The sequence below is a fragment of the Macaca mulatta genome, chromosome 11, assembly GCF_049350105.2.
Source record: "Macaca mulatta isolate MMU2019108-1 chromosome 11, T2T-MMU8v2.0, whole genome shotgun sequence".
In the NCBI taxonomy this organism is placed as follows: Eukaryota; Metazoa; Chordata; class Mammalia; order Primates; family Cercopithecidae; genus Macaca; species Macaca mulatta.
The window spans coordinates 42,338,081-42,359,749 of record NC_133416.1 but is presented as its reverse complement, the minus strand read 5'-3'; positions in this window follow the sequence as shown (position 1 = coordinate 42,359,749).

The following is a 21,669-nucleotide window of genomic DNA, read 5'->3' as shown; positions in this document are numbered from 1 at the left end:
TTAGCGAAAGGCTTCTTGAGGGGAAAGCTGTAACTCTGTGAGATGATTTCACAGAACACAAAGAAGTTTCTCAGAAAGCTTCTTTCTCTTTGTTATTGGAGGATATTTCCTTTGGACCTATAGTCTTCAAAGGGATCCGAAATATCTGTTCTCAGATTCCACAGAAAGAAGGCTAGCAAAGAGATCCACGAAATACATATGTAGCTCTGTGAGTGGAAGTCACACATCGCAGAGCAGTTACTCAGAAAGCTTCTTTCCAGATTTCATCTGAGAATATTTCCTTTTTCACCATAGCCCTTTATGTTCTTCCAAATATCACTTTGCCAATTCCACAAGAACTGTCTTAGCGAAAGGCTTCTTGAGGGGAAAGCTGTAACTCTGTGAGATGATTTCACAGAACACAAAGAAGTTTCTCAGAAAGCTTCTTTCTCTTTGTTATCGGAGGATATTTCCTTTGGCCCTATAGTCTTCAAAGGGATCCGAAATATCTGTTCTCAGATTCCAGAGAAAGAAGGCTGGCAAACAGATCTACGAAATACAGATGTAACTCTTTGAGATGAATTAACAGAACACAAAGCAGTTTCTCAGAAACCTTCTTTCCAGATTTCATCTGAGGATATTTCCTTTTTCACCATAGCCCTCTATGGGCTTCCAATTATCACTTTGCCAATTCCACAAGAACTGTCTTAGCGAAAGCCTTCTTGAGGGGAAAGCTGTAACTCTGTGAGATGATTTCACAGAACACAAAGAAGTTTCTCAGAAAGCTTCTTTCTCTTTGTTATCGGAGGATATTTCCTTTGGCCCTATAGTCTTCAAAGGGATCCGAAATATCTGTTCTCAGATTCCACAGGAAGAAGGCTAGCAAAGAGATCCACGAAATACAGATGTAACTCTGTGAGATGAATTAACAGAACACTAAACAGTTTCTCAGAAAGCTTCTTTCGAGATTTCATCTGAGGATATTTCCTTTTTCACCATAGCCCTCTATGGGCTTCCAAATATCACTTTGCCAATTCCACAAGAACTGTCTTAGCGAAAGGCTTCTTGAGGGGAAAGCTGTAACTCTGTGAGATGATTTCACAGAACACAAACAAGTTTCTCAGAAAGCTTCTTTCTCTTTGTTATCGAAGGATATTTCCTTTGGCCCTATAGTCTTCAAAGGGATCCGAAATATCTGTTCTCAGATTCCACAGAAAGAAGGCTAGCAAAGAGATCCACGAAATACAGATGTAACTCTGTGAGATGAATTCACAGAACACTAAGCAGTTTCTCAGAAAGCTTCTTTCCAGATTTCATCTGAGGATATTTATTTTTTCACCATAGCCCTCTACGGGCTTCCAAATATCAATTTGCCATTTTCACGAGAACTGTCTTAGCGAAAGGCTTCTTGAGGGGAAAGCTGTAACTCTGTGAGATGATTTCACAGAACACAAAGAAGTTTCTCAGAAAGCTTCTTTCTCTTTGTTATCGGAGGATATTTCCTGTGCCCTATAGTCTTCAAAGGGATCCTAAATATCTGTTCTCAGATTCCACAGAAAGAAGGCTAGCAAAGAGATCTACGAACCACAGATGTAACTCTGTGAGATGAATTCACAGAACACTAAGCAGTTTCTCAGAAAGCTTCTTTCCAGATTTCATCTGAGGATATTTCCTTTTTCACCATAGCCTTCTAAGGGCTTCCAAATATCACTTTGCCATTTCCACGAGAACTGTCTTAGCGAAAGGCTACTTGAGGGGAAAGTTGGAACTCTGTGAGATGATTTCAGAGAACACAAAGAAGTTTCTCAGAAAGCTTCTTTCTCTTTGTTATCGGAGGATATTTCCTTTGGCCCTATAGTCTTTAAGGGAACCAAAATATCTGTTCTCAGATTCCACAGAAAGTAGGCTAGCAAAGAGATCCACGAAATACAGATGTAACTCTGTGAGATGAATTCACAGAACACTAAGCATTTTCTCAGAAAGCTTCTTTCCAGATTTCATCTGAGGATATTTCCTTTTTCACCATAGCCCTCTATGGGCTTCCAAATATCACTTTGCCAATTCCACAAGAACTGTCTTAGCGAAAGGCTTCTTGAGGGGAAAGCTATAACTCTGTGAGATGATTTCACAGAACACAAAGAAGTTTCTCAGAAAGCTTCTTTCTCTTTGTTATCGGAGGATATTTCCTTTGGCCCTATAGTCTTCAAAGGGATCCAAAATATCTGTTCTGAGATTCCACAGAAAGAAGGCTAGCAAAGAGATCCACGAAATACAGATGTAACTCTCTGAGTGGAAGTCACACATCGCAGAGCAGTTTCTCAGAAAGCTTCTTTCCAGATTTCATCTGAGAATATTTCCTTTTTCACAATAGCCCTTTATGTTCTTCCAAATATCACTTTGCCAATTCCACCAGAACTGTCTTAGCGAAAGGATTCTTGAGGGGAAAGCTGTAACTCTGTGAGATGATTTCACAGAACACAAAGAAGTTTCCCCGAAAGCTTCTTTCTCTTTGTTATCGGAGGATATTTCCTTTGACCCTATAGTCTTCAAAGGGATCCGAAATATCTGTTCTCAGATTCCACAGAAAGAAGGCTGGCAAACAGATCAACGAAATACAGATGTAACTCTGTGAGATGAATTAACAGAACACAAAGCAGTTTCTCAGAAAGCTTCTTTCCAGATTTCATCTGAGGATATTTCCTTTTTCACCATAGCCCTCTATGGGCTTCCAATTATCACTTTGCCAATTCCACAAGAACTGTCTTAGCGAAAGCCTTCTTGAGGGGAAAGCTGTAACTCTGTGAGATGATTTCACAGAACACAAAGAAGTTTCTCAGAAAGCTTCTTTCTCTTTGTTATCGGAGGATATTTCCTTTGGCCCTATAGTCTTCAAAGGGATCCGAAATATCTGTTCTCAGATTCCACAGGAAGAATGCTAGCAAAGAGATCCACGAAATACAGATGTAACTCTGTGAGATGAATTAACAGAACACTAAACAGTTTCTCAGAAAGCTTCTTTCCAGATTTCATCTGAGGATATTTCCTTTTTCACCATAGCCCTCTATGGCCTTGCAAATATCACTTTGCCAATTCCACAAGAACTGTCTTAGCGAAAGGCTTCTTGAGGGGAAAGCTATAATTCTGTGAGATGATTTCACAGAACACAAAGAAGTTTCTCAGAAAGCTTCTTTCTCTTTGTTATCGGAGGATATTTCCTTTGGCCCTATAGTCTTCAAAGGGATCCGAAATATCTGTTCTCAGATTCCACAGAAAGAAGGCTAGCAAAGAGATCCACGAAATACAGATGTAACTCTGTGAGTGGAAGTCACACATCGCAGAGCAGTTTCTCAGAAAGCTTCTTTCCAGATTTCATCTGAGAATATTTCCTTTTTCACCATAGCCCTTTATGTTCTTCCAAATATCACTTTGCCAATTCCACCAGAACTGTCTTAGCGAAAGGCTTCTTGAGGGGAAAGCTGTAACTCTGTGAGATGATTTCACAGAACACAAAGAAGTTTCTCAGAAAGCTTCTTTCTCTTTGTTATCGGAGGATATTTCCTTTGGCCCTATAGTCTTCAAAGGGATCCGAAATATCTGTTCTCAGATTCCAGAGGAAGAAGGCTAGCAAAGAGATCCACGAAATACAGATGTAACTCTGTGAGATGAATTCACAGAACACTAAACAGTTTCTCAGAAAGCTTCTTTCCAGATTTCATCTGAGGATATTTATTTTTTCACCATAGCCCTCTACGGGCTTCCAAATATCACTTTGCCATTTTCACGAGATCTGTCTTAGCGAAAGGCTACTTGAGGGGAAAGCTGTAAATCTGTGAGATGATTTCACAGAACACAAAGAAGTTTCTCAGAAAGCTTCTTTCTCTTTGTTATCGGAGGATATTTCCTTTGGCCCTATTGTCTTCAAAGGGATCCGAAATATCTGTTCTCAGATTCCACAGAAATAAGGCTAGCAAAGAGATATAGGAAACACAGATGTAACTCTGTGAGATGAATTAACAGAACACTAAGCACTTTCTCAGAAAGCTTCTTTCCAGATTTCATCTGAGGATATTTGCTTTTTCACCATAGCCTTCTAAGGGCTTCCAAATATCACTTTGCCAATTCCACAAGAACTGTCTTAGCGAAAGGCTTCTTGAGGGGAAAGCTGTAACTCTGTGAGATGATATCACAGAACATAAAGAAGTTTCTCAGAAAGCTTCTTTGTCTTTGTTATCGGAGGATATTTCCTTTGGCCCTATAGTCTTCAAAGGGATCCGAAATATCTGTTCTCAGATTCCACAGAAAGAAGGCTAGCAAAGAGATCCACGAAATACAGATGTAACTCTGTGAGATGAATTCACAGAACACTAAGCAGTTTCTCAGAAAGCTTCTTTCCAGATTTCATCTGAGGATATTTATTTTTTCACCATAGACTTCTAAGGGGTTCCAAATATCACTTTGCCATTTCCACGAGAACTGTCTTAGTGAAAGGCTACTTGAGGGGAAAGCTGTAACTCTGTGAGATGATTTCACAGAACACAAACAAGTTTCTCAGAAAGCTTCTTTCTCTTTGTTATCGGAGGATATTTCCTTTGGCCCTATAGTCTTTAAGGGATCCGAAATATCTGTTCTCAGATTCCACAGAAAGAAGGCTAGCAAAGAGATCCACGAAATACAGATGTAACTCTGTGAGATGAATTCACAGAACACTAAGCAGTTTCTCAGAAAGCTTCTTTCCAGATTTCATCTGAGGATATTTCCTTTTTCAACATAGCCCTCTATGGGCTTCCAAATATCACTTTGCCAATTCCACAAGAACTGTCTTAGCGAAAGGCTTCTTGAGGGGAAAGCTATAACTCTGTGAGATGATTTCACAGAACACAAAGAAGTTTCTCAGAAAGCTTCTTTCTCTTTGTTATCGGAGGATATTTCCTTTGGCCCTATAGTCTTCAAAGGGATCCAAAATATCTGTTCTCAGATTCCACAGAAAGAAGGCTAGCAAAGAGATCCACGAAATACAGATGTAACTCTGTGAGTGGAAGTCACACATCGCAGAGCAGTTTCTCAGAAAGCTTCTTTCCAGATTTCATCTGAGAATATTTCCTTTTTCACAATAGCCCTTTATGTTCTTCCAAATATCACTTTGCCAATTCCACCAGAACTGTCTTAGCGAAAGGTTTCTTGAGGGGAAAGCTGTAACTCTGTGAGATGATTTCACAGAACACAAAGAAGTTTCCCCGAAAGCTTCTTTCTCTTTGTTATCGGAGGATATTTCCTTTGGCCCTATAGTCTTCAAAGGGATCCGAAATATCTGTTCTCAGATTCCACAGAAAGAAGGCTGGCAAACAGATCAACGAAATACAGATGTAACTCTGTGAGATGAATTAACAGAACACAAAGCAGTTTCTCAGAAAGCTTCTTTCCAGATTTCATCTGAGGATATTTCCTTTTTCACCATAGCCCTCTATGGGCTTCCAATTATCACTTTGCCAATTCCACAAGAACTGTCTTAGCGAAAGCCTTCTTGAGGGGAAAGCTGTAACTCTGTGAGATGATTTCACAGAACACAAAGAAGTTTCTCAGAAAGCTTCTTTCTCTTTGTTATCGGAGGATATTTCCTTTGGCCCTATAGTCTTCAAAGGGATCCGAAATATCTGTTCTCAGATTCCACAGGAAGAAGGCTAGCAAAGAGATCCACGAAATACAGATGTAACTCTGTGAGATGAATTAACAGAACACTAAACAGTTTCTCAGAAAGCTTCTTTCCAGATTTCATCTGAGGATATTTCCTTTTTCACCATAGCCCTCTATGGGCTTCCAAATATCACTTTGCCAATTCCACAAGAACTGTCTTAGCGAAAGGCTTCTTGAGGGGAAAGCTGTAACTCTGTGAGATGATTTCACAGAACACAAACAAGTTTCTCAGAAAGCTTCTTTCTCTTTGTTATCGACGGATATTTCCTTTGGCCCTATAGTCTTCAAAGGGATCCGAAATATCTGTTCTCAGATTCCACAGAAAGAAGGCTAGCAAAGAGATCCACGAAATACAGATGTAACTCTGTGAGATGAATTCACAGAACACTAAGCAGTTTCTCAGAAAGCTTCTTTCCAGATTTCATCTGAGGATATTTATTTTTTCACCATAGCCTTCTAAGGGTTTCCAAATATCACTTTGCCATTTCCACGAGAACTGTCTTAGCGAAAGGCTACTTGAAGGGAAAGCTGTAACTCTGTGAGATGATTTCACAGAACACAAAGAAGTTTCTCAGAAAGCTTCTTTCTCTTTGTTATCGGAGGATATTTCCTTTGGCCCTATAGTCTTTAAGGGATCCGAAATATCTGTTCTCAGATTCCACAGAAAGAAGGCTAGCAAAGAGATCCACGAAATACAGATGTAACTCTGTGAGATGAATTCACAGAACACTAAGCAGTTTCTCAGAAAGCTTCTTTCCAGATTTCATCTGAGGATATTTCCTTTTTCACCATAGCCCTCTATGGGCTTCCAAATATCACTTTGCCAATTCCACAAGAACTGTGTTAGCGAAAGGCTTCTTGAGGGGAAAGCTGTAACTCTGTGAGATGATTTCACAGAACACAAAGAAGTTTCTCAGAAAGCTTCTTTCTCTTTGTTATCGGAGGATATTTCCTGTGCCCTATAGTCTTCAAAGGGATCCGAAATATCTGTTCTCAGATTCCACAGAAATAAGGCTAGCAAAGAGACCCACGAAATACAGATGTAACTCTGTGAGATGAATTCACAGAACACTAAGCAGTTTCTCAGAAAGCTTCTTTCCAGATTTCATCTGAGGATATTTCCTTTTTCACCATAGCCTTCTAAGGGCTTCCAAATATCACTTTGCCATTTCCACGAGAACTGTCTTAGCGAAAGGCTACTTGAGGGGAAAGTTGGAACTCTGTGAGATGATTTCAGAGAACACAAAGAAGTTTCTCAGAAAGCTTCTTTCTCTTTGTTATCGGAGGATATTTCCTTTGGCCCTATAGTCTTTAAGGGAACCAAAATATCTGTTCTCAGATTCCACAGAAAGTAGGCTAGCAAAGAGATCCACGAAATACAGATGTAACTCTGTGAGATGAATTCACAGAACACTAAGCATTTTCTCAGAAAGCTTCTTTCCAGATTTCATCTGAGGATATTTCCTTTTTCACCATAGCCCTCTATGGGCTTCCAAATATCACTTTGCCAATTCCACAAGAACTGTCTTAGCGAAAGGCTTCTTGAGGGGAAAGCTATAACTCTGTGAGATGATTTCACAGAACACAAAGAAGTTTCTCAGAAAGCTTCTTTCTCTTTGTTATCGGAGGATATTTCCTTTGGCCCTATAGTCTTCAAAGGGATCCAAAATATCTGTTCTCAGATTCCACAGAAAGAAGGATAGCAAAGAGATCCACGAAATACAGATGTAACTCTGTGAGTGGAAGTCACACATCGCAGAGCAGTTTCTCAGAAAGCTTCTTTCCAGATTTCATCTGAGAATATTTCCTTTTTCACAATAGCCCTTTATGTTCTTCCAAATATCACTTTGCCAATTCCACCAGAACTGTCTTAGCGAAAGGATTCTTGAGGGGAAAGCTGTAACTCTGTGAGATGATTTCACAGAACACAAAGAAGTTTCCCCGAAAGCTTCTTTCTCTTTGTTATCGGAGGATATTTCCTTTGGCCCTATAGTCTTCAAAGGGATCCGAAATATCTGTTCTCAGATTCCACAGAAAGAAGGCTGGCAAACAGATCAACGAAATACAGATGTAACTCTGTGAGATGAATTAACAGAACACAAAGCAGTTTCTCAGAAAGCTTCTTTCCAGATTTCATCTGAGGATATTTCCTTTTTCACCATAGCCCTCTATGGGCTTCCAATTATCACTTTGCCAATTCCACAAGAACTGTCTTAGCGAAAGCCTTCTTGAGGGGAAAGCTGTAACTCTGTGAGATGATTTCACAGAACACAAAGAAGTTTCTCAGAAAGCTTCTTTCTCTTTGTTATCGGAGGATATTTCCTTTGGCCCTATAGTCTTCAAAGGGATCCGAAATATCTGTTCTCAGATTCCACAGGAAGAATGCTAGCAAAGAGATCCACGAAATACAGATGTAACTCTGTGAGATGAATTAACAGAACACTAAACAGTTTCTCAGAAAGCTTCTTTCCAGATTTCATCTGAGGATATTTCCTTTTTCACCATAGCCCTCTATGGCCTTGCAAATATCACTTTGCCAATTCCACAAGAACTGTCTTAGCGAAAGGCTTCTTGAGGGGAAAGCTATAACTCTGTGAGATGATTTCACAGAACACAAAGAAGTTTCTCAGAAAGCTTCTTTCTCTTTGTTATCGGAGGATATTTCCTTTGGCCCTATAGTCTTCCAAGGGATCCGAAATATCTGTTCTCAGATTCCACAGAAAGAAGGCTAGCAAAGAGATCCACGAAATACAGATGTAACTCTGTGAGTGGAAGTCACACATCGCAAAGCAGTTTCTCAGAAAGCTTCTTTCCAGATTTCATCTGAGAATATTTCCTTTTTCACCATAGCCCTTTATGTTCTTCCAAATATCACTTTGCCAATTCCACCAGAACTGTCTTAGCGAAAGGCTTCTTGAGGGGAAAGCTGTAACTCTGTGAGATGATTTCACAGAACACAAAGAAGTTTCTCAGAAAGCTTCTTTCTCTTTGTTATCGGAGGATATTTCCTTTGGCCCTATAGTCTTCAAAGGGATCCGAAATATCTGTTCTCAGATTCCAGAGGAAGAAGGCTAGCAAAGAGATCCACGAAATACAGATGTAACTCTGTGAGATGAATTCACAGAACACTAAACAGTTTCTCAGAAAGCTTCTTTCCAGATTTCATCTGAGGATATTTATTTTTTCACCATAGCCCTCTACGGGCTTCCAAATATCACTTTGCCATTTTCACGAGATCTGTCTTAGCGAAAGGCTACTTGAGGGGAAAGCTGTAAATCTGTGAGATGATTTCACAGAACACAAAGAAGTTTCTCAGAAAGCTTCTTTCTCTTTGTTATCGGAGGATATTTCCTTTGGCCCTATTGTCTTCAAAGGGATCCGAAATATCTGTTCTCAGATTCCACAGAAATAAGGCTAGCAAAGAGATATAGGAAACACAGATGTAACTCTGTGAGATGAATTAACAGAACACTAAGCACTTTCTCAGAAAGCTTCTTTCCAGATTTCATCTGAGGATATTTGCTTTTTCACCATAGCCTTCTAAGGGCTTCCAAATATCACTTTGCCAATTCCACAGGAACTGTCTTAGCGAAAGGCTTCTTGAGGGGAAAGCTGTAACTCTGTGAGATGATATCACAGAACATAAAGAAGTTTCTCAGAAAGCTTCTTTGTCTTTGTTATCGGAGGATATTTCCTTTGGCCCTATAGTCTTCAAAGGGATCCGAAATATCTGTTCTCAGATTCCACAGAAAGAAGGCTAGCAAAGAGATCCACGAAATACAGATGTAACTCTGTGAGATGAATTCACAGAACACTAAGCAGTTTCTCAGAAAGCTTCTTTCCAGATTTCATCTGAGGATATTTATTTTTTCACCATAGACTTCTAAGGGGTTCCAAATATCACTTTGCCATTTCCACGAGAACTGTCTTAGTGAAAGGCTACTTGAGGGGAAAGCTGTAACTCTGTGAGATGATTTCACAGAACACAAAGAAGTTTCTCAGAAAGCTTCTTTCTCTTTGTTATCGGAGGATATTTCCTTTGGCCCTATAGTCTTTAAGGGATCCGAAATATCTGTTCTCAGATTCCACAGAAAGAAGGTAGCAAAGAGATCCACGAAATACAGATGTAACTCTGAGAGATGAATTCACAGAACACTAAGCAGTTTCTCAGAAAGCTTCTTTCCAGATTTCATCTGAGGATATTTCCTTTTTCACCATAGCCCTCTATGGGCTTCCAAATATCACTTTGCCAATTCCACAAGAACTGTCTTAGCGAAAGGCTTCTTGAGGGGAAAGCTATAACTCTGTGAGATGATTTCACAGAACACAAAGAAGTTTCTCAGAAAGCTTCTTTCTCTTTGTTATCGGAGGATATTTCCTTTGGCCCTATAGTCTTCAAAGGGATCCAAAATATCTGTTCTCAGATTCCACAGAAAGAAGGCTAGCAAAGAGATCCACGAAATACAGATGTAACTCTGTGAGTGGAAGTCACACATCGCAGAGGAGTTTCTCAGAAAGCTTCTTTCCAGATTTCATCTGAGAATATTTCCTTTTTCACAATAGCCCTTTATGTTCTTCCAAATATCACTTTGCCAATTCCACCAGAACTGTCTTAGCGAAAGGATTCTTGAGGGGAAAGCTGTAACTCTGTGAGATGATTTCACAGAACACAAAGAAGTTTCCCCGAAAGCTTCTTTCTCTTTGTTATCGGAGGATATTTCCTTTGGCCCTATAGTCTTCAAAGGGATCCGAAATATCTGTTCTCAGATTCCACAGAAAGAAGGCTGGCAAACAGATCAACGAAATACAGATGTAACTGTGTGAGATGAAGTAACAGAACACAAAGCAGTTTCTCAGAAAGCTTCTTTCCAGATTTCATCTGAGGATATTTCCTTTTTCACCATAGCCCTCTATGGGCTTCCAATTATCACTTTGCCAATTCCACAAGAACTGTCTTAGCGAAAGCCTTCTTGAGGGGAAAGCTGTAACTCTGTGAGATGATTTCACAGAACACAAAGAAGTTTCTCAGAAAGCTTCTTTCTCTTTGTTATCGGAGGATATTTCCTTTGGCCCTATAGTCTTCAAAGGGATCCGAAATATCTGTTCTCAGATTCCACAGGAAGAATGCTAGCAAAGAGATCCACGAAATACAGATGTAACTCTGTGAGATGAATTAACAGAACACTAAACAGTTTCTCAGAAAGCTTCTTTCCAGATTTCATCTGAGGATATTTCCTTTTTCACCATAGCCCTCTATGGCCTTGCAAATATCACTTTGCCAATTCCACAAGAACTGTCTTAGCGAAAGGCTTCTTGAGGGGAAAGCTATAACTCTGTGAGATGATTTCACAGAACACAAAGAAGTTTCTCAGAAAGCTTCTTTCTCTTTGTTATCGGAGGATATTTCCTTTGGCCCTATAGTCTTCAAAGGGATCCGAAATATCTGTTCTCAGATTCCACAGAAAGAAGGCTAGCAAAGAGATCCACGAAATACAGATGTAACTCTGTGAGTGGAAGTCACACATCGCAGAGCAGTTTCTCAGAAAGCTTCTTTCCAGATTTCATCTGAGAATATTTCCTTTTTCACCATAGCCCTTTATGTTCTTCCAAATATCACTTTGCCAATTCCACCAGAACTGTCTTAGCGAAAGGCTTCTTGAGGGGAAAGCTGTAACTCTGTGAGATGATTTCACAGAACACAAAGAAGTTTCTCAGAAAGCTTCTTTCTCTTTGTTATTGGAGGATATTTCCTTTGGACCTATAGTCTTCAAAGGGATCCGAAATATCTGTTCTCAGATTCCACAGAAAGAAGGCTAGCAAAGAGATCCACGAAATACAGATGTAACTCTGTGAGTGGAAGTCACACATCGCAGAGCAGTTACTCAGAAAGCTTCTTTCCAGATTTCATCTGAGAATATTTCCTTTTTCACCATAGCCCTTTATGTTCTTCCAAATATCACTTTGCCAATTCCACAAGAACTGTCTTAGCGAAAGGCTTCTTGAGGGGAAAGCTGTAACTCTGTGAGATGATTTCACAGAACACAAAGAAGTTTCTCAGAAAGCTTCTTTCTCTTTGTTATCGGAGGATATTTCCTTTGGCCCTATAGTCTTCAAAGGGATCCGAAATATCTGTTCTCAGATTCCACAGAATTAAGGCTAGCAAAGAGATCTACGAAACACAGATGTAACTCTGTGAGATGAATTAACAGAACACTAAGCACTTTCTCAGAAAGCTTCTTTCCAGATTTCATCTGAGGATATTTGCTTTTTCACCATAGCCCTTTATGTTCTTCCAAATATCACTTTGCCAATTCCACAAGAACTGTCTTAGCGAAAGGCTTCTTGAGGGGAAAGCTGTAACTCTGTGAGATGATATCACAGAACATAAAGAAGTTTCTCAGAAAGCTTCTTTCTCTTTGTTATCGGAGGATATTTCCTTTGGCCCTATAGTCTTCAAAGGGATCCGAAATATCTGTTCTCAGATTCCACAGAAAGAAGGCTAGCAAAGAGATCCACGAAATACAGATGTAACTCTGTGAGATGAATTCACAGAACACTAAGCAGTTTCTCAGAAAGTTTCTTTCCAGATTTCATCTGAGGATATTTATTTTTTCACCATAGCCCTCTACGGGCTTCCAAATATCACTTTGCCATCTCCACGAGAACTGTCTTAGCGAAAGGCTTCTTGAGGGGAAAGCTGTAACTCTGTGAGAGGATTTCACAGAACACAAAGAAGTTTCTCAGAAAGCTTCTTTCTCTTTGTTATCGGAGGATATTTCCTTTGGCCCTATAGTCTTCAAAGGGATCCGAAATATCTGTTCTCAGATTCCACAGAAAGAAGGCTAGCAAAGAGATCCACGAAATACAGATGTATATCTGTGAGATGAATTCACAGAACACTAAGCAGTTTCTCAGAAAGCTTCTTTCCAGATTTCATCTGAGGATATTTCCTTTTTCACCATAGCCCTCTATGGGCTTCCAAATATCACTTTGCCAATTCCACAAGAACTGTCCTAGAGAAAGGCTTCTTGAGGGGAAAGCTGTAACTCTGTGAGAGGATTTCACAGAACACAAAGAAGTTTCTCAGAAAGCTTCTTTCTCTTTGTTATCGGAGGATATTTCCTTTGGCCCTATAGTCTTCAAAGGCATCCGAAATATCTGTTCTCAGATTCCACAGAAATAAGGCTAGCAAAGAGATATAGGAAACGCAGATGTAACTCTGTGAGATGAATTCACAGAACACTAAGCAGTTTCTCAGAAAGCTTCTTTCCAGATTTCATGTGAGGATATTTCCTTTTTCACCGTAGCCCTCTATGGGCTTCCAAATATCACTTTGCCAATTCCACAAGAACTGTCTTAGCGAAAGGCTTCTTGAGGGAAAAGCTGTAACTCTGTGAGATGATTTCACAGAACACAAAGAAGTTTCTCAGAAAGCTTCTTTCTCTTTGTTATTGGAGGATATTTCCTTTGGACCTATAGTCTTCAAAGGGATCCGAAATATCTGTTCTCAGATTCCACAGAAAGAAGGCTAGCAAAGAGATCCACGAAATACAGATGTAACTCTGTGAGTGGAAGTCACACATCGCAGAGCAGTTACTCAGAAAGCTTCTTTCCAGATTTCATCTGAGAATATTTCCTTTTTCACCATAGCCCTTTATGTTCTTCCAAATATCACTTTGCCAATTCCACAAGAACTGTCTTAGCGAAAGGCTTCTTGAGGGGAAAGCTGTAACTCTGTGAGATGATTTCACAGAACACAAAGAAGTTTCTCAGAAAGCTTCTTTCTCTTTGTTATCGGAGGATATTTCCTTTGGCCCTATAGTCTTCAAAGGGATCCGAAATATCTGTTCTCAGATTCCACAGAATTAAGGCTAGCAAAGAGATCTACGAAACACAGATGTAACTCTGTGAGATGAATTAACAGAACACTAAGCACTTTCTCAGAAAGCTTCTTTCCAGATTTCATCTGAGGATATTTGCTTTTTCACCATAGCCCTTTATGTTCTTCCAAATATCACTTTGCCAATTCCACAAGAACTGTCTTAGCGAAAGGCTTCTTGAGGGGAAAGCTGTAACTCTGTGAGATGATATCACAGAACATAAAGAAGTTTCTCAGAAAGCTTCTTTCTCTTTGTTATCGGAGGATATTTCCTTTGGCCCTATAGTCTTCAAAGGGATCCGAAATATCTGTTCTCAGATTCCACAGAAAGAAGGCTAGCAAAGAGATCCACGAAATACAGATGTAACTCTGTGAGATGAATTCACAGAACACTAAGCAGTTTCTCAGAAAGCTTCTTTCCAGATTTCATCTGAGGATATTTATTTTTTCACCATAGCCTTCTAAGGGCTTCCAAATATCACTTTGCCATTTCCACGAGAACTGTCTTAGCGAAAGGCTTCTTGAGGGGAAAGCTATAACTCTGTGAGATGATTTCACAGAACACAAAGAAGTTTCTCAGAAAGCTTCTTTCTCTTTGTTATCGGAGGATATTTCCTTTGGCCCTATAGTCCTCAAAGGGATCCGAAATATCTGTTCTCAGATTCCACAGAAAGAAGGCTAGCAAAGAGATCCACGAAATACAGATGTAACTCTGTGAGTGGAAGTCACACATCGCAGAGCAGTTTCTCAGAAAGCTTCTTTCCAGATTTCATCTGAGAATATTTCCTTTTTCACCGTAGCCATCTATGGGATTCCAAATATCACTTTGCCAATTCCACAAAAACTGTCTTAGCGAAAGGCTTTTTTGGGGGAAAGCTGTAACTCTGTGAGATGATTTCACAGAACGCAAAGTAGTTTCTCAGAAAGCTTCTTTCTCTTTGTTATCTGAGGATATTTCCTTTGGCCCTATAGTCTTCAAAGGGATTCGAAATATCTGTTCTCAGATTCCACAGAAATAAGGCTAGCAAAGAGACCCACGAAATACAGATGTAACTCTGAGAGTTTAAGTCACACATCACAGAGCAGTTTCTCAGAAAGCTTCTTTCCAGATTTCATCTGAGGATATTTCCTTTTTCACCATAGCCCTCTATGGGCTTCCAAATAATACTTTGCCAATTCCACAACAACTGTCTTAGCGAAAGGCTTCTTGAGGGGAAAGCTGTAACTCTGTGAGATGATTTCACAGAACACAAAGAAGTTTCCCAGAAAGCTTCTTTATCTTTTTATCGAAGGATATTTCCTTTGGCCCTATAGTCTTCAAAGGGATCCGAAATATCTGTTCTCAGATTCCACAGAAAGAAGGATAGCAAAGAGATCCACGAAATACAGATGTAACTCTGTGAGATGAATTCACAGAACACTAAGCAGTTTCTCAGAAAGCTTCTTTCCAGATTTCATCTGAGGATATTTATTTTTTCACCATAGCCCTCTACGGGCTTCCAAATACCACTTTGCCATCTCCACGAGAACTGTCTTAGCGAAAGGATTCTTGAGGGGAAAGCTGTAACTCTGTGAGATGATTTCACAGAACACAAAGAAGTTTCACCGAAAGCTTCTTTCTCTTTGTTATCGGAGGATATTTCCTTTGGCCCTATAGTCTTTAAGGGATCCGAAATATCTGTTCTCAGATTCCACAGAAAGAAGGCTAGCAAAGAGATCCACGAAATACAGATGTATCTCTGTGAGATGAATTCACAGAACACTAAGCAGTTTCTCAGAAAGCTTCTTTCCAGATTTCATCTGAGGATATTTCCTTTTTCAGCATAGCCCTCTATGGGCTTCCAAATATCATTTTGCCAATTCCACAAGAACTGTCTTAGCGAAAGGCTTCTTGAGGGGAAAGCTGTAACTCTGTGAGATGATTTCACAGAACACAAACAAGTTTCTCAGAAAGCTTCTTTCTCTTTGTTATCGGAGGATATTTCCTTTGGCCCTATAGTCTTCAAAGGGATCCGTAATATCTGTTCTCAGATTCCACAGAAAGAAGGCTAGCAAAGAGATCCACGAAATACAGATGTAACTCTGTGAGATGAATTCACAGAACACTAAGCAGTTTCTCAGAAAGCTTCTTTCCAGATTTCATCTGAGGATATTTATTTTTTCACCATAGACTTCTAAGGGGTTCCAAATATCACTTTGCCATTTCCACGAGAACTGTCTTAGCGAAAGGCTACTTGAGGGGAAAGCTGTAACTCTGTGAGATGATTTCACAGAACACAAAGAAGTTTCTCAGAAAGCTTCTTTCTCTTTGTTATCGGAGGATATTTCCTTTGGCCCTATAGTCTTTAAGGGATCCGAAATATCTGTTCTCAGATTCCACAGAAAGAAGGCTAGCAAAGAGATCCACGAAATACAGATGTAACTCTGTGAGATGAATTCACAGAACACTAAGCAGTTTCTCAGAAAGCTTCTTTCCAGATTTCATCTGAGGATATTTCCTTTTTCACCATAGCCCTCTATGGGCTTCCAAATATCACTTTGCCAATTCCACAAGAACTGTCTTAGCGAAAGGATTCTTGAGGGGAAAGCTATAACTCTGTGAGATGATTTCAAAGAACACAAAGAAGTTTCTCAGAAAGCTTCTTTCTCTTTGTTATCGGAGGATATTTCCTTTGGCCCTATAGTCTTCAAAGGGATCCGAAATATCCGTTCTCAGATTCCACAGAAAGAAGGGTAGCAAAGAGATCCACGAAATACAGATGTAACTCTGTGAGTGGAAGTCACACATCGCAGAGCAGTTTCTCAGAAAGCTTCTTTCCAGATTACATCTGAGAATATTTCCTTTTTCACCATAGCCCTTTATGTTCTTTCAAATATCACTTTGCCAATTCCACAAGAACTGTCTTAGCGAAAGGCTTCTTGATGGGAAAGCTGTAACTCTGTGAGATGATTTCACAGAACACAAAGAAGTTTCTCAGAAAGCTTCTTTCTCTTTGTTATCGGAGGCTATTTCCTTTAGCCCTATAGTCTTCAAAGGGATCCGAAATATCTGTTCTCAGATTCCACAGAAAGAAGGCTAGCAAAGAGATCCACGAAATACAGATGTAACTCTGTGAGATGAATTCACAGAACACTAAGCAGTTTCTCAGAAAACTTCTTTCCAGATTTCATCTGAGGATATTTCCTTTTTCACCATAGCCATCTATGGGATTCCAAATATCACTTTGCCAATTCCACAAGAACTGTCTTATCGAAAGGCTTCTTTGGGGGAAAGCTGTAACTCTGTGAGATGATTTCACAGAACGCAAAGTAGTTTCTCAGAAAGCTTCTTTCTCTTTGTTATCTGAGGATATTTCCTTTGGCCCTATAGTCTTCAAAGGGATCCGAAATATCTGTTCTCAGATTCCACAGAAATAAGGCTAGCAAAGAGACCCACGAAATACAGATGTAACTCTGAGAGTGGAAGTCACACTTCACAGAGCAGTTTCTCAGAAAGCTTCTTTCCAGATTTCATCTGAGGATATTTCCTTTTTCACCATAGCCCTCTATGGGCTTTCAAATATCACTTTGCCAATTCCACAAGAACTGTCTTAGCGAAAGGCTTCTTCAGGGAAAAGCTGTAACTCTGTGAGATGATTTCACAGAACACAAAGAAGTTTCTCAGAAAGCTTCTTTCTCTTTGTTATCGGAGGATATTTCCTTTGGCCCTATAGCCTTCAACGGGATCCGAAATATCTGTTCTCAGATTCCACAGAAAGAAGGCTAGCAAAGAGATCCACGAAATACAGATGTAACTCTGTGAGTGGAAGTCACACATCACAAAGCAGTTTCTCAGAAAGCTTCTTTCCAGATTTCATCTGAGGATATTTCCTTTATCACCATAGCCCTCTATGGGCTTCCAAATATCACTTTGCCAATTCCACAAGAACTGTCTTAGCGAAAGGTTTCTTGAGGGGAAAGCTGTAACTCTGTGAGATGATTTCACAGAACACAAAGAAGTTTCTCAGAAAGCTTCTTTCTCTTTGTTATCGAAGGATATTTCCTTTGGCACTATAGTCTTCAAAGGGATCCGAAATATCTGTTCTCAGATTCCACAGAAAGAAGGCTAGCAAAGAGATCCACGAAATACAGATGTAACTCTGTGAGATGAATTCACAGAACACTAAGCAGTTTCTCAGAAAGTTTCTTTCCAGATTTCATCTGAGGATATTTATTTTTTCACCATAGCCCTCTACGGGCTTCCAAATATCACTTTGCCATCTCCACGAGAACTGTCTTAGCGAAAGGCTTCTTGAGGGGAAAGCTGTAACTCTGTGAGAGGATTTCACAGAACACAAAGAAGTTTCTCAGAAAGCTTCTTTCTCTTTGTTATCGGAGGATATTTCCTTTGGCCCTATAGTCTTCAAAGGGATCCGAAATATCTGTTCTCAGATTCCACAGAAAGAAGGCTAGCAAAGAGATCCACGAAATACAGATGTAACTCTGTGAGTGGAAGTCACACATCGCAGAGCAGTTTCTCAGAAAGCTTCTTTCCAGATTTCATCTGAGAATATTTCCTTTTTCACCGTAGCCATCTATGGGATTCCAAATATCACTTTGCCAATTCCACAAAAACTGTCTTAGCGAAAGGCTTTTTTGGGGGAAAGCTGTAACTCTGTGAGATGATTTCACAGAACGCAAAGTAGTTTCTCAGAAAGCTTCTTTCTCTTTGTTATCTGAGGATATTTCCTTTGGCCCTATAGTCTTCAAAGGGATTCGAAATATCTGTTCTCAGATTCCACAGAAATAAGGCTAGCAAAGAGACCCACGAAATACAGATGTAACTCTGAGAGTTTAAGTCACACATCACAGAGCAGTTTCTCAGAAAGCTTCTTTCCAGATTTCATCTGAGGATATTTCCTTTTTCACCATAGCCCTCTATGGGCTTCCAAATAATACTTTGCCAATTCCACAACAACTGTCTTAGCGAAAGGCTTCTTGAGGGGAAAGCTGTAACTCTGTGAGATGATTTCACAGAACACAAAGAAGTTTCCCAGAAAGCTTCTTTATCTTTTTATCGAAGGATATTTCCTTTGGCCCTATAGTCTTCAAAGGGATCCGAAATATCTGTTCTCAGATTCCACAGAAAGAAGGATAGCAAAGAGATCCACGAAATACAGATGTAACTCTGTGAGATGAATTCACAGAACACTAAGCAATTTCTCAGAAAGCTTCTTTCCAGATTTCATCTGAGGATATTTATTTTTTCACCATAGCCCTCTACGGGCTTCCAAATATCACTTTGCCATCTCCACGAGAACTGTCTTAGCGAAAGGATTCTTGAGGGGAAAGCTGTAACTCTGTGAGATGATTTCACAGAACACAAAGAAGTTTCACCGAAAGCTTCTTTCTCTTTGTTATCGGAGGATATTTCCTTTGGCCCTATAGTCTTTAAGGGATCCGAAATATCTGTTCTCAGATTCCACAGAAAGAAGGCTAGCAAAGAGATCCACGAAATACAGATGTATCTCTGTGAGATGAATTCACAGAACACTAAGCAGTTTCTCAGAAAGCTTCTTTCCAGATTTCATCTGAGGATATTTCCTTTTTCAGCATAGCCCTCTATGGGCTTCCAAATATCATTTTGCCAATTCCACAAGAACTGTCTTAGCGAAAGGATTCTTGAGGGGAAAGCTGTAACTCTGTGAGCGGATTTCACAGAACACAAAGAAGTTTCTCAGAAAGCTTCTTTCTCTTTGTTATCGGGGATATTTCCTTTGGCCCTATAGTCTTCAAAGGCATCCGAAATATCTGTTCTCAGATTCCACAGAAATAAGGCTAGCAAAGAGATCTACGAAACACAGATGTAACTCTGTGAGATGAATTAACAGAACACTAAGCACTTTCTCAGAAAGCTTCTTTCCATATTTCATTTGAGGATATTTCCTTTTTCACCACAGCCTTCTATGGGCTTCCAAATATAACTTTGCCTATTCCACAAGAAATGTCTTAGCGAAAGGCTTCTTGAGGGGAAAGCTGTAACTATGTGAGATGATTTCACAGAACACAAAGAAGTTTCTCAGAAAGCTTCTTTCTCTTTGTTATCGAAGGATATTTCCTTTGGCCCTATAGTCTTCAAAGGGATCCGAAATATCTGTTCTCAGATTCCACAGAAAGAAGGATAGCAAAGAGATCCACGAAATACAGATGTAACTCTGTGAGATGAATTCACAGAACACTAAGCAGTTTCTCAGAAAGCTTCTTTCCAGATTTCATCTGAGGATATTTATTTTTTCACCATAGCCCTCTACGGGCTTCCAAATATCACTTTGCCATCTCCACGAGAACTGTCTTAGCGAAAGGATTCTTGAGGGGAAAGCTGTAACTCTGTGACATGATTACACAGAACACAAAGAACTTTCTCAGAAAGCTTCTTTCTCTTTGTTATCGGAGGATATTTCCTTTGGCCCTATAGTCTTTAAGGGATCCGAAATATCTGTTCTCAGATTCCACAGAAAGAAGGCTAGCAAAGAGATCCACGAAATACAGATGTAACTCTGTGAGATGAATTCACAGAACACTAAGCAGTTTCTCAGAAAGCTTCTTTCCAGATTTCATCTGAGGATATTTCCTTTTTCACCATAGCCCTCTATGGGCTTCCAAATATCACTTTGCCAATTCCACAAGAACTGTCTTAGCGAAAGGCTTCTTGAGGGGAAAGCTATAACTCTGTGAGATGATTTCACAGAACACAAAGAAGTTTCTCAGAAAGCTTCTTTCTCTTTGTTATCGGAGGATATTTCCTTTGGCCCTCTAGTCTTCAAAGGGATCCGAAATATCTGTTCTCAGATTCCACAGAAAGAAGGCTAGCAAAGAGATCCACGAAATACAGATGTAACTCTGTGAGTGGAAGTCACACATCGCAGAGCAGTTTCTCAGAAAGCTTCTTTCCAGATTTCATCTGAGAATATTTTCTTTTTCACCATAGCCCTTTATATTCTTCCAAATATCACTTTGCCAATTCCACAAGAACTGTCTTAGCGAAAGGCATCTTCAGGGGAAAGCTGTAACTCTGTGAGATGATTTCACAGAACACAAAGAAGTTTCTCAGAAAGCTTCTTTCTCTTTGTTATCGGAGGATATTTCCTTTGGCCCTATAGTCTTCAAAGGGATCCGAAATATCTGTTCTCAGATTCCACAGAAAGAAGGCTGGCAAACAGATCAACGAAATACAGATGTAACTCTGTGAGATGAATTAACAGAACACAAAGCAGTTTCTCAGAAAGCTTCTTTCCAGATTTCATCTGAGGATATTTCCTTTTTCACCATAGCCCTCTATGGGCTTCCAATTATCACTTTGCCAATTCCACAAGAACTGTCTTAGCGAAAGCCTTCTTGAGGGGAAAGCTGTAACTCTGTGAGATGATTTCACAGAACACAAAGAAGTTTCTCAGAAAGCTTCTTTCTCTTTGTTATCGGAGGATATTTCCTTTGGCCCTATAGTCTTCAAAGGGATCCGAAATATCTGTTCTCAGATTGCACAGGAAGAAGGCTAGCAAAGAGATCCACGAAATACAGATGTAACTCTGTGAGATGAATTAACAGAACACTAAACAGTTTCTCAGAAAGCTTCTTTCCAGATTTCATCTGAGGATATTTCCTTTTTCACCATAGCCCTCTATGGGCTTCCAAATATCACTTTGCCAATTCCACAAGAACTGTCTTAGCGAAAGGCTTCTTGAGGGGAAAGCTGTAACTCTGTGAGATGATATCACAGAACACAAAGAAGTTTCTCAGAAAGCTTCTTTCTCTTTGTTATCGGAGGATATTTCCTTTGGCCCTATAGTCTTCAAAGGGATCCGAAATATCTGTTCTCAGATACCACAGAAAGAAGGCTAGCAAAGAGATCCACGAAATACAGATGTAACTCTGTGAGATGAATTCAAAGAACACTAAGCAGTTTCTCAGAAAGCTTCTTTCCATATTTCATCTGAGGATATTTATTTTTACACCATAGCCTTCTAAGGGCTATGGTGAAATCACTTGCCATTTCCACGAGAACTGTCTTAGCGAAAGGCTACATGAAGGGAAAGCTGTATCTCTGTGAGATGATTTCACAGAACACAAAGAAGTTTCTCAGA